This window comes from Enhydra lutris, unplaced genomic scaffold, assembly GCF_002288905.1.
Source record: "Enhydra lutris kenyoni isolate GAN:26980312 unplaced genomic scaffold, ASM228890v2 scaffoldscaffold163, whole genome shotgun sequence".
In the NCBI taxonomy this organism is placed as follows: Eukaryota; Metazoa; Chordata; class Mammalia; order Carnivora; family Mustelidae; genus Enhydra; species Enhydra lutris.
In genome coordinates, this window is record NW_019154247.1 from 12,436 (window position 1) to 20,625 (window position 8,190).

Below are 8,190 nucleotides of genomic sequence, written 5' to 3' on the forward strand. Positions count from 1 at the left end.
CCCCAAGCCCATATTTGTAGCAGCAGATCGGAATTGCTATGCCCCTCAGCCCTTAGCTTAGCCTTAGTTTGTTTGTACAGGCTTCCATCTTAAAGTCCTAGCCCTCTGGTTCCCCAGATTGAATTCCCCTCAGTGACAACCCCAGACTCTGCCCATCACTCGGGAGGAAAATGTGCTGTGTGGAGCTGCACAGAGCCCTCAGAAGGGTCAAAACTTCATGTCCCCCAACACTAACCCCAAATATATATTTATAAATTTTTGCTTTGGTTTTGGTTGCCATTTTGGGATGTAGAGTCTTCAATCAGGAACAAATGGATTACCCTGCTTTTTCTACCTGGCAAGATTATTCTCTCCACTCCTCCTTTCCTTTTGGTTTTCTTTTGGTTTTGTTCACATTTCTGTTGTGCTTTCCATCAGCTCTTTTTTTGTCTATTGTATATTTGCTTGGATCATGTTTGATAGTTTGGCATCTGCTCACTCGCTCACCCATCTTTCTCTGGGCAAAATGATTAGAAGTAGGAAGTCACAAAAATAGAAGGAAGCAGAGGCAATATTCTCTGCCACAGAGTTAATCCATATGGATATAAATAATATGTCAGAGATGGAATTTACAACAAGAATTATAAACTTCATAGCTCGGACTGAAAAACTTAAATGACAATAGAGAATCTCTAAAAGCAGAAATGACGTCCAATTATGCTGAACTTCAAAATGCTCTAACTGAGATGCAGTGGAAATTGGATGTTCTAATAGCAGTGGTGAATGAAGTGGAAGAGAAAATACATGATCTAGAAGACAAGCTGATGGAAAGGAAGGAAGTTGAGGAAAAGAGAGAATTACAAATTTGAGCCCATGAAGAATGGCTTTAAGAATTTAATGATGTCCTGAAAAGAAAAAAAATGTCCTTATTATTGGTGTGCCTGAGGGAGAAAAGAGAGATAGAGGAAACCAGAAGGTATATTTCAGCAAATGATAGCTGAAAACTTCCCTTATCTGGGGAAGGAAACAAGCATTCATATCCAACAGGCAAAGAGGACCCCTTCCCAAAATCAACAAAAATAGATCAGCGCCCCGACATATAGTAGTGAGGTTTGCAAATGTTAGAGTGAAAGAGACCAACCTGACAGCAGCTTGGGACAGGAGGTTCCTTACATAAAGAGGGAGGAGCATCAGAATAATATCAGACCTATCTACAGAAACCTGGATGGCCAGGAAGGACTGGCGTGATATATTCACGGTACTAAATGAGAAGAGAATGCAGCCAAGCATTCTTTATCCAGCTAGGCTGTCATTCAAAATAGAAGGAAAGACAAAGAGCTTCCAGGATAGATAGAAACTGAAAAAATATGTGACCACCAACACAGCTCTGCAAAATATATTAAGGTGTATACTATAAACAAAGAGAGACTGTCAAGGGTAACATAGACAAGAAAGAAGCAGTGACAACCTACAGAAACAGGGACTTTACAGGCCATACAGTGGCACTAAATTCATATCTTTCAATAGTTTCTCTGGTAAATGGGCTGAATGCTTCAACCAAAAGACACATGGTATCAGATTGGATAAAATAGAAAGACCCATCGGGGCCCCTGGGTGGCTCAGTGGGTTAAAGCCTCTGCCTTCGGCTCAGGTCATGATCCCAGGGTCCTGGGATCAAGCCCCACATCAGGCTCTCTGCTCAGCAGGGAGCCTACTTCCCCCTTCTCTCTGCCTGCCTCTCTGCCTACTTGTGATCTCTGTCTGTCAAATAAATTTTAAAAAAATAGCAAGACCCATCTATCTGCTGTCTAAAAGAGACTCATTTTAGACCTAAAGACACCTCCAGACTGAAAGTGAGGGGACAGAGAACAATTTACCATGCTAGTGGACCTCAAAAGAAAGCTGGAGTAGCAATCCTCATATCCGAAAATTTAGATTTTAAACCAAAGACTGTAGTAAGAGATGTAGACGTCCACTATATCATATTAAAGGGTCTATCCAACAAGAGGATCTAACAGTCGTAAATATGTATGCCCTCAACATGATGTAATGCCAATTATATCAACCAATTAATAACCAAAGTAAAAAAAAAACACATTGATAATATATTAGTAGAAGGGGACTTCAATATCCTACTCACACCAATGGACAGATCATCTAAGCTGAAAATCAACAAAGAAACAAAGGCTTTGAATGACACACTGGAGCAGATTTACTTCACAGATATACACAGAACATTCCATCCTAAAACAACAGAATACTCATTCTTCTCAAGTGCACATGGAATGTTCTCCAGAATAGATCACATGCTGGGTCACAAGTCAGACCTCGACTGATACCAAAGATTGATATTATTCCCTGCATATTTTCAGACCACAACATTTTGAAACTTGAACTCAATCACAAGAAGAAATTTGGAAGGAACTCAAACACTTGGTGGTTAAAGAGCATCCTGCTAATGAATGATTAGAAAAATCCCCAATATGCAAGTTAAACATACATCTAAAGGACATAGAGAAAGAAGAGCAAATAAAGCCTAAACAAAGCAGAAGAGAAATAATAAAGGTCAGAACAGAAACTAATGAAACAGAAACTAGAAAAATAGTAGAACAGATCAACAAAACAAGAAGCTGGTTCTTTGAAAGAGTAAGATCGACATACCTCTGGCCAGACTTATCCAAAAGAGAAGGGGATGGGTGCCTGGTTGGCTCAGTCAGTTAAGTATCTACTTCAGGCTCAGGTAATGATCCCAGGTCAATCCCTGGGATTAAGCCCCCATCCAGCTCCCTGTTCAGCAGGAAGTCAGCTTCTCCCTCTCCCTCTGGCCCTCCCCCTTCTCACATGCTCTCTCTCTAAAATAAATAAATAAAATCTTAAAAAAATAAAATAAAATGCTTATAAATATAATTCACAATGAAACAGGGTTATTTGGTTTATGAATTATGCTACATGTTTTATTATGTAAAATATGCTTAATATTTCAACATGAGTGTGTGAAACAGCTACTGAAATGAAGTGAAGAGCCTGGTATTTTGATAACTACTCAGGACTTTTTGAAATGGAATAGGATACAAATAAGATGCTCTGGACAGATGGGGTTTTCAGAGCCAATAACAGTGTGTGCAGTTTTGAAAATAAAGTGAGCTTCCTCTGCATATATCTAAGTGGTGATTTTTTGATCAGACAATTCATATTTTGGTGAGATTCTCTGTGATAAGAATCATTGTACAGTTTTAAAGTTGTACAATGGGTAGTCAATACATTTATTATGAAAATGAAATTGTTACTTTCAAACCATAGCAACATAAAAGGCCTGGGGTTGTTAGGACCCCTAGTGGAGTTAGATAAGAGTGCCACTAATACTAATGATGAAATTAAAGACTGAGCACTATTTTAAAAAGTGAACTGGAAGGCATCATGCTAAGTGAAGTAAGTCACAGGAAAAAAAAATACTGTATGATATCACTTCTATGTAAAATCTATAAAACTCCCCCAAATCATGGAAGAATAATTCAGACTTGGGGTTACCAGAAGCAGAGGGTGGAAGGAGAGAAGACTAGAAAAAGGTGGTCAAAATGTACAAAAGTGCTAGAGAGGTAATATGCAACTTGATGGCTATAGCTATCACTGTTGTATTATATATTGGAATAATGTATATAGGAAGAGTTCTCATCAGAGGGGTAGTTTTTCCTTTTTTAATTATTTCTTTTCTTTTTATTGTATATATTTAAGAAGGTAGGAGATAGCTGAACCTATTGTGCTAAACATGTCACAATATATGTAATTCCAACCACCTTAAATGTATGCAGTGGTATATGTCAATTATTTTTCAATAAAATTAGAGGAAAATGTACACAATACTGGAAGGAGACCTCACAGATGTGTAACTGTGTTTTGCAAGAGTCAGTACAAGTTAGGAATCCTAACAGAAGGGTTTGCTAAGAGGAGACATTCAAAAGATGAAGGGCTCTAAGAAACTCATGATGATTAAGGTGGTCTCAGTGAAGGAGCAACTGGAATTTCATTTGTTTGTGAATGTTCGAGAACTCTAGTAGAGGCAGCACAAGTTTTGAGAAATCACCTTATGTAGAGACATTGCTAATTGGATGAAGGCAAAAATCACACACCCTCCATAATTTCCTGGGGGTAAGACTATGCACAACAGACACCATCCAGCTTCCCACAAGTCTAAACCAGGTTGCAGAAAAATGAGTAGGTAGGGCCAATTTGGCCCAACAGGTGGATTTATGCACTGGCAACTGGGGGACATGTGGAAAGAGACCACCAGAAATGACACCTGAAAGTGGAAATTTCTGGGGGCACCTGGGTGGCTCAGTTAAATGTCTGCTCTGCCTTTGGCTCAGGTTATGATCCTGGGGTCCTGGGATCGAGCCCCACATTGGGCTCCCTGTTCAGCGGAAAGACTCCTTCTCCCTCCCCCACTCCCGCTGCTTGTGTTCCCTCTCTCACTGTGTCTCTCTCTGTTAAATAAATAAATAAAATCTTGAAAAAAAGAAAGTGGCACTTTCCTTTATTGTCCTAAATGTAAAAAAAAAAAAAACTGTTGAGCTTTAGAAAATTAGACTAACAAAAACAGAATAGACAAAAAGGAGACTTACTGATACGTGAACACGTTGTGACAGAGGTGACACCTATATTGCAAGGGAAAAACATTATTTGTCAATTACTGATGTTTGGTTCCCTGGATATCCATATAGAAAAAAAAATAAGTGAATCCTGACTTCTATTTTGCACATACATAAAAGTCTACCCCAAGTGGATTAACTAAGCATGCATTTATGAACTTACAGGTTGGCAATGAGCTTGTAGAATACATATACCAATAGCTGTTTCAATGTCAGCTTCTCTACTAAATCTATTATCTCCATCACTTTTAGGACTGTTTTTATTGATTGATTTTTATCTTTGCTGTGGGTTGTATTTTACTACTTCTTTGCATGCCTGGTACTTTTTTCTTTTTAAACTATAGCTGATACACTAGGTTATACAACTTAGTGATTTGAAAAATTTATACATTTTGCCGTGTTCACTACAAGTGTAACTATCATCTGCCCCATTCATTACATTACTATTACAGTATCATTGACTGTATTCCCAATGCTGCACCTTTTATTCCTATAACTTATTTATTTCATATCTTGAAGCCTGTATCTCCGTCTCCTTTCACCCATTTTGCCCAACCCTCCACCTGCCTCCACTCTGGCAACTGTTTGTTAGTTCTCTGTATTTATAGGTCTGATTTGGCTTTTTGTTTATTCATTTGTTTTTCTTTTTTTCCCCTTAGATTCCATTTATGAGTGGAATCATATGGTGTTTGTCTTTCTCAATCTGACATATTTCACTTAGTAAAATACCCTCTAGGTTCATCCATGTTGTTTCAAATGGCAAGATCTCATTTTTTTTTGACTGTATAATATTTTACCATTTTGTGTGTATGTGTACATGTGTGTCACATTTTACTTATCCATTTATCTATTGGTGAATTCAGGTTTTCTGTTATCTTAGCTATTGTCAAAAATGCTACAAAAACATAGGGGTGCATATATTTTTTTGAATTAGTGTTTTCAGTCTTTTTGGGTAAATATTCAATAGTAGAATTATTGGATCATATGCTAGTTCTATTTATAATTTTTGAAGGAACCTCCATACTGTTTTTCACAGTGGTTGTACCATTATACATTCCCACCAGTGGTGCATGTGTTCCATTTTCTCCACATCCATGCTAACACTTGTTATGTCTTGTTATTTTTATTTTAACCATTCTAACTGGCACAGGTGATATCTCATGGTGGTTTTTATTTGCATTTCCCTAATAATTAGTAATGATGCACATCTTTCTATGTGTCTGTTGGCCATCTGTATGTCTTTTATGGGGAAAAATGTCTATTTAGGCCTTCCATTCATTTTCAAATCATTTTATTTGGGGTTTTCCCTTGGTGTTCAGTTCTATACATTATTTATTTATTTTGGATATTAACCCACTAATATATAATTTACAAATATCTTCTTTCATTCAGTACGTTGTCTTTTTGTTTTGTTGATGGTTTCCTTTGCTGTGTTGAAGATTTTGATTTTGATGTAGTCCCAATAGTTTATTTTTGGTTTTATTTACCTTGCCTTAGGAGACATACCTAGAAAAATGTTGTTACAGCCAATGTCAGAGTATTTACGGTTTGTGCTCTCTTCTAGGATTTTTATGGTTTCAGGCCTCACATTTAAGTCTTTAATCCATTTTGAGTTTATTTTTTGTATAGTGTTAAAAAGGAGTCCAGTTTCATTCTTTTATATGTAGTTGTCCAGTTTTCCCAGCACTATTTATTGAAAAGACTATATTTTCCACATGGTATATTCTTGTTTCCTTTGTCATAGATTAATTGACATTATAATCATGGGTTTATTTCTGGGGTCCTTATTCTGTTCTATTGATCTATGTGTCTGTTTTTATTAGAGTACCATACTATTTTGATTACAAGAGTTTTGTGGTATATCTTGAAATCTGATAATGTGATACTTCCAGCTTTGTTCTTTCTCAGGATTGCTTTGGCTATTCAGGGTCTTCTGTGGTTCCATACAAATTTTAGTATTATTTGCTCTAGCTATGTGAAAACTGCTATTGGTATTTTGAAAAGGATTGTTTTGAATATGTAGATTACTTTGGGTAATATGGACATTTTAACAATATTTATTCTTCCAATCCATTAGCATGGACTATCTTTCCATTTGCATTTCATTTTCAATTTCTTTCATTAGTATTTTATAATTTTCAGAGTACTGATCTTTCACCTTTGGTTAAGTTTATTCCTAGGGATTATATTTTTTGTACAATTATAAATGGCATCATTTTGTTAAATTTCTGTTTCTGCTACTTGATTATTTGTGTATAGAAGAGTTACTGATTTCTGGGTATCAATTTTGTATCCTGCTGATTTACTGAGTTCATTTATTAGTTCCAGTAGTTTTTTGTGAAGTCTTTAGGATTTTCTATGTAGAATATCATGTCATCTGAAAAGAGTGAGAGTTTAATTTCTTCTTTACCAGCATGGATACCTCTTATTTCTTTTTCTTGTCTGCCTGCTTCTAACAGTATGCAGAATAAAGATAGCAAGAGTGGATATCCTTGTCTTGTTTCTGAACTTAGAAGAAAACCTCTGTTTTTCACCATTGAGTCTGATGTTAGCTATGGGTTTTTCAAATATGGTCTTTATTGAGAAAATTTTTTTCTCTCACTCCACTTTGTTGAGAGTTTTTATTGTGAATAGATGCTGAATGTCAATTTTTTTTCTCTTTTTTGTAAAAAAGTTTTTTATTTAAAATCCAGTTATTTAACACACAGTATATTAGCTTCATGTGTACTACAGTGATTCAACACTTCTATACAATATCCAGTGCTCATCACAGCAAATGCACTCCTTAATTCTCATCACCAATTGAACCCACCTCCCCATCCGTCTCCCCTCTAGTGACTATTAGTTTGTTCTCTATAGTTAAGAGAGTGTTTCTTGGTTTGGTTCTCTCTCTCGTTTTCCTCTTTGTTTTAATTCTTAAGTCCCATATATGAGTGAAATCATATGGTATTTATCTTTCTTTGACAGACTTATTTTGCTTAGCATAATACTCTCTAGCTCCAGTCACATTATTGCAAAAGGCAAGATTGAATTCTTTTTAATGGCTGAGTAATATTCCATTATATATATAAAATCTTATTTGTTCTTTGGTGTTTTTATTTTTTTAGACTTTATTTAAATTCAAGTTAGTTAACATAGAGTGTATTATTAGTTTCAGGGCTTAGGATTTAGATTAATCAGTTGCAAATAACACTCAATGCTCATTACATCAAATGCCTTCCTTAATGGCCATCACCCAATTACTCCATTCCCTTATCCAACCCCCTTCAAGCCACCCTCAATTTATTCCCTACAGTTAAGAGTTTCTTGTGATTTGCCTCCCTCTCCTTTTAGATCTTATTTTATTTTTCCTTCCCTTCCCTGTGTTTATCAATTCTGTTTCTTAAATTTCACATAAGAGTGAAATCATATGGTATTTGTCTTTCTCTGATTAACTTATTTCACTTAGCGTATTACATTGTAGTTCCATCCATGTTGTTGTAAATGACAAGAATTCATTCTTTTTGATGGCTGAGTAATATTCCATTATATATATATATATATATATATATGTATATATATATAT

General features: G+C 35.8%; 1 pseudogene; it reads left to right on the plus strand.

Annotated features, from left to right (window-relative positions):
* The first annotated feature begins 683 nt into the window (after positions 1-683).
* Positions 684-8,190, plus strand: part of LOC111140097 — a 63,498-nt pseudogene continuing 55,991 nt past the window's right edge.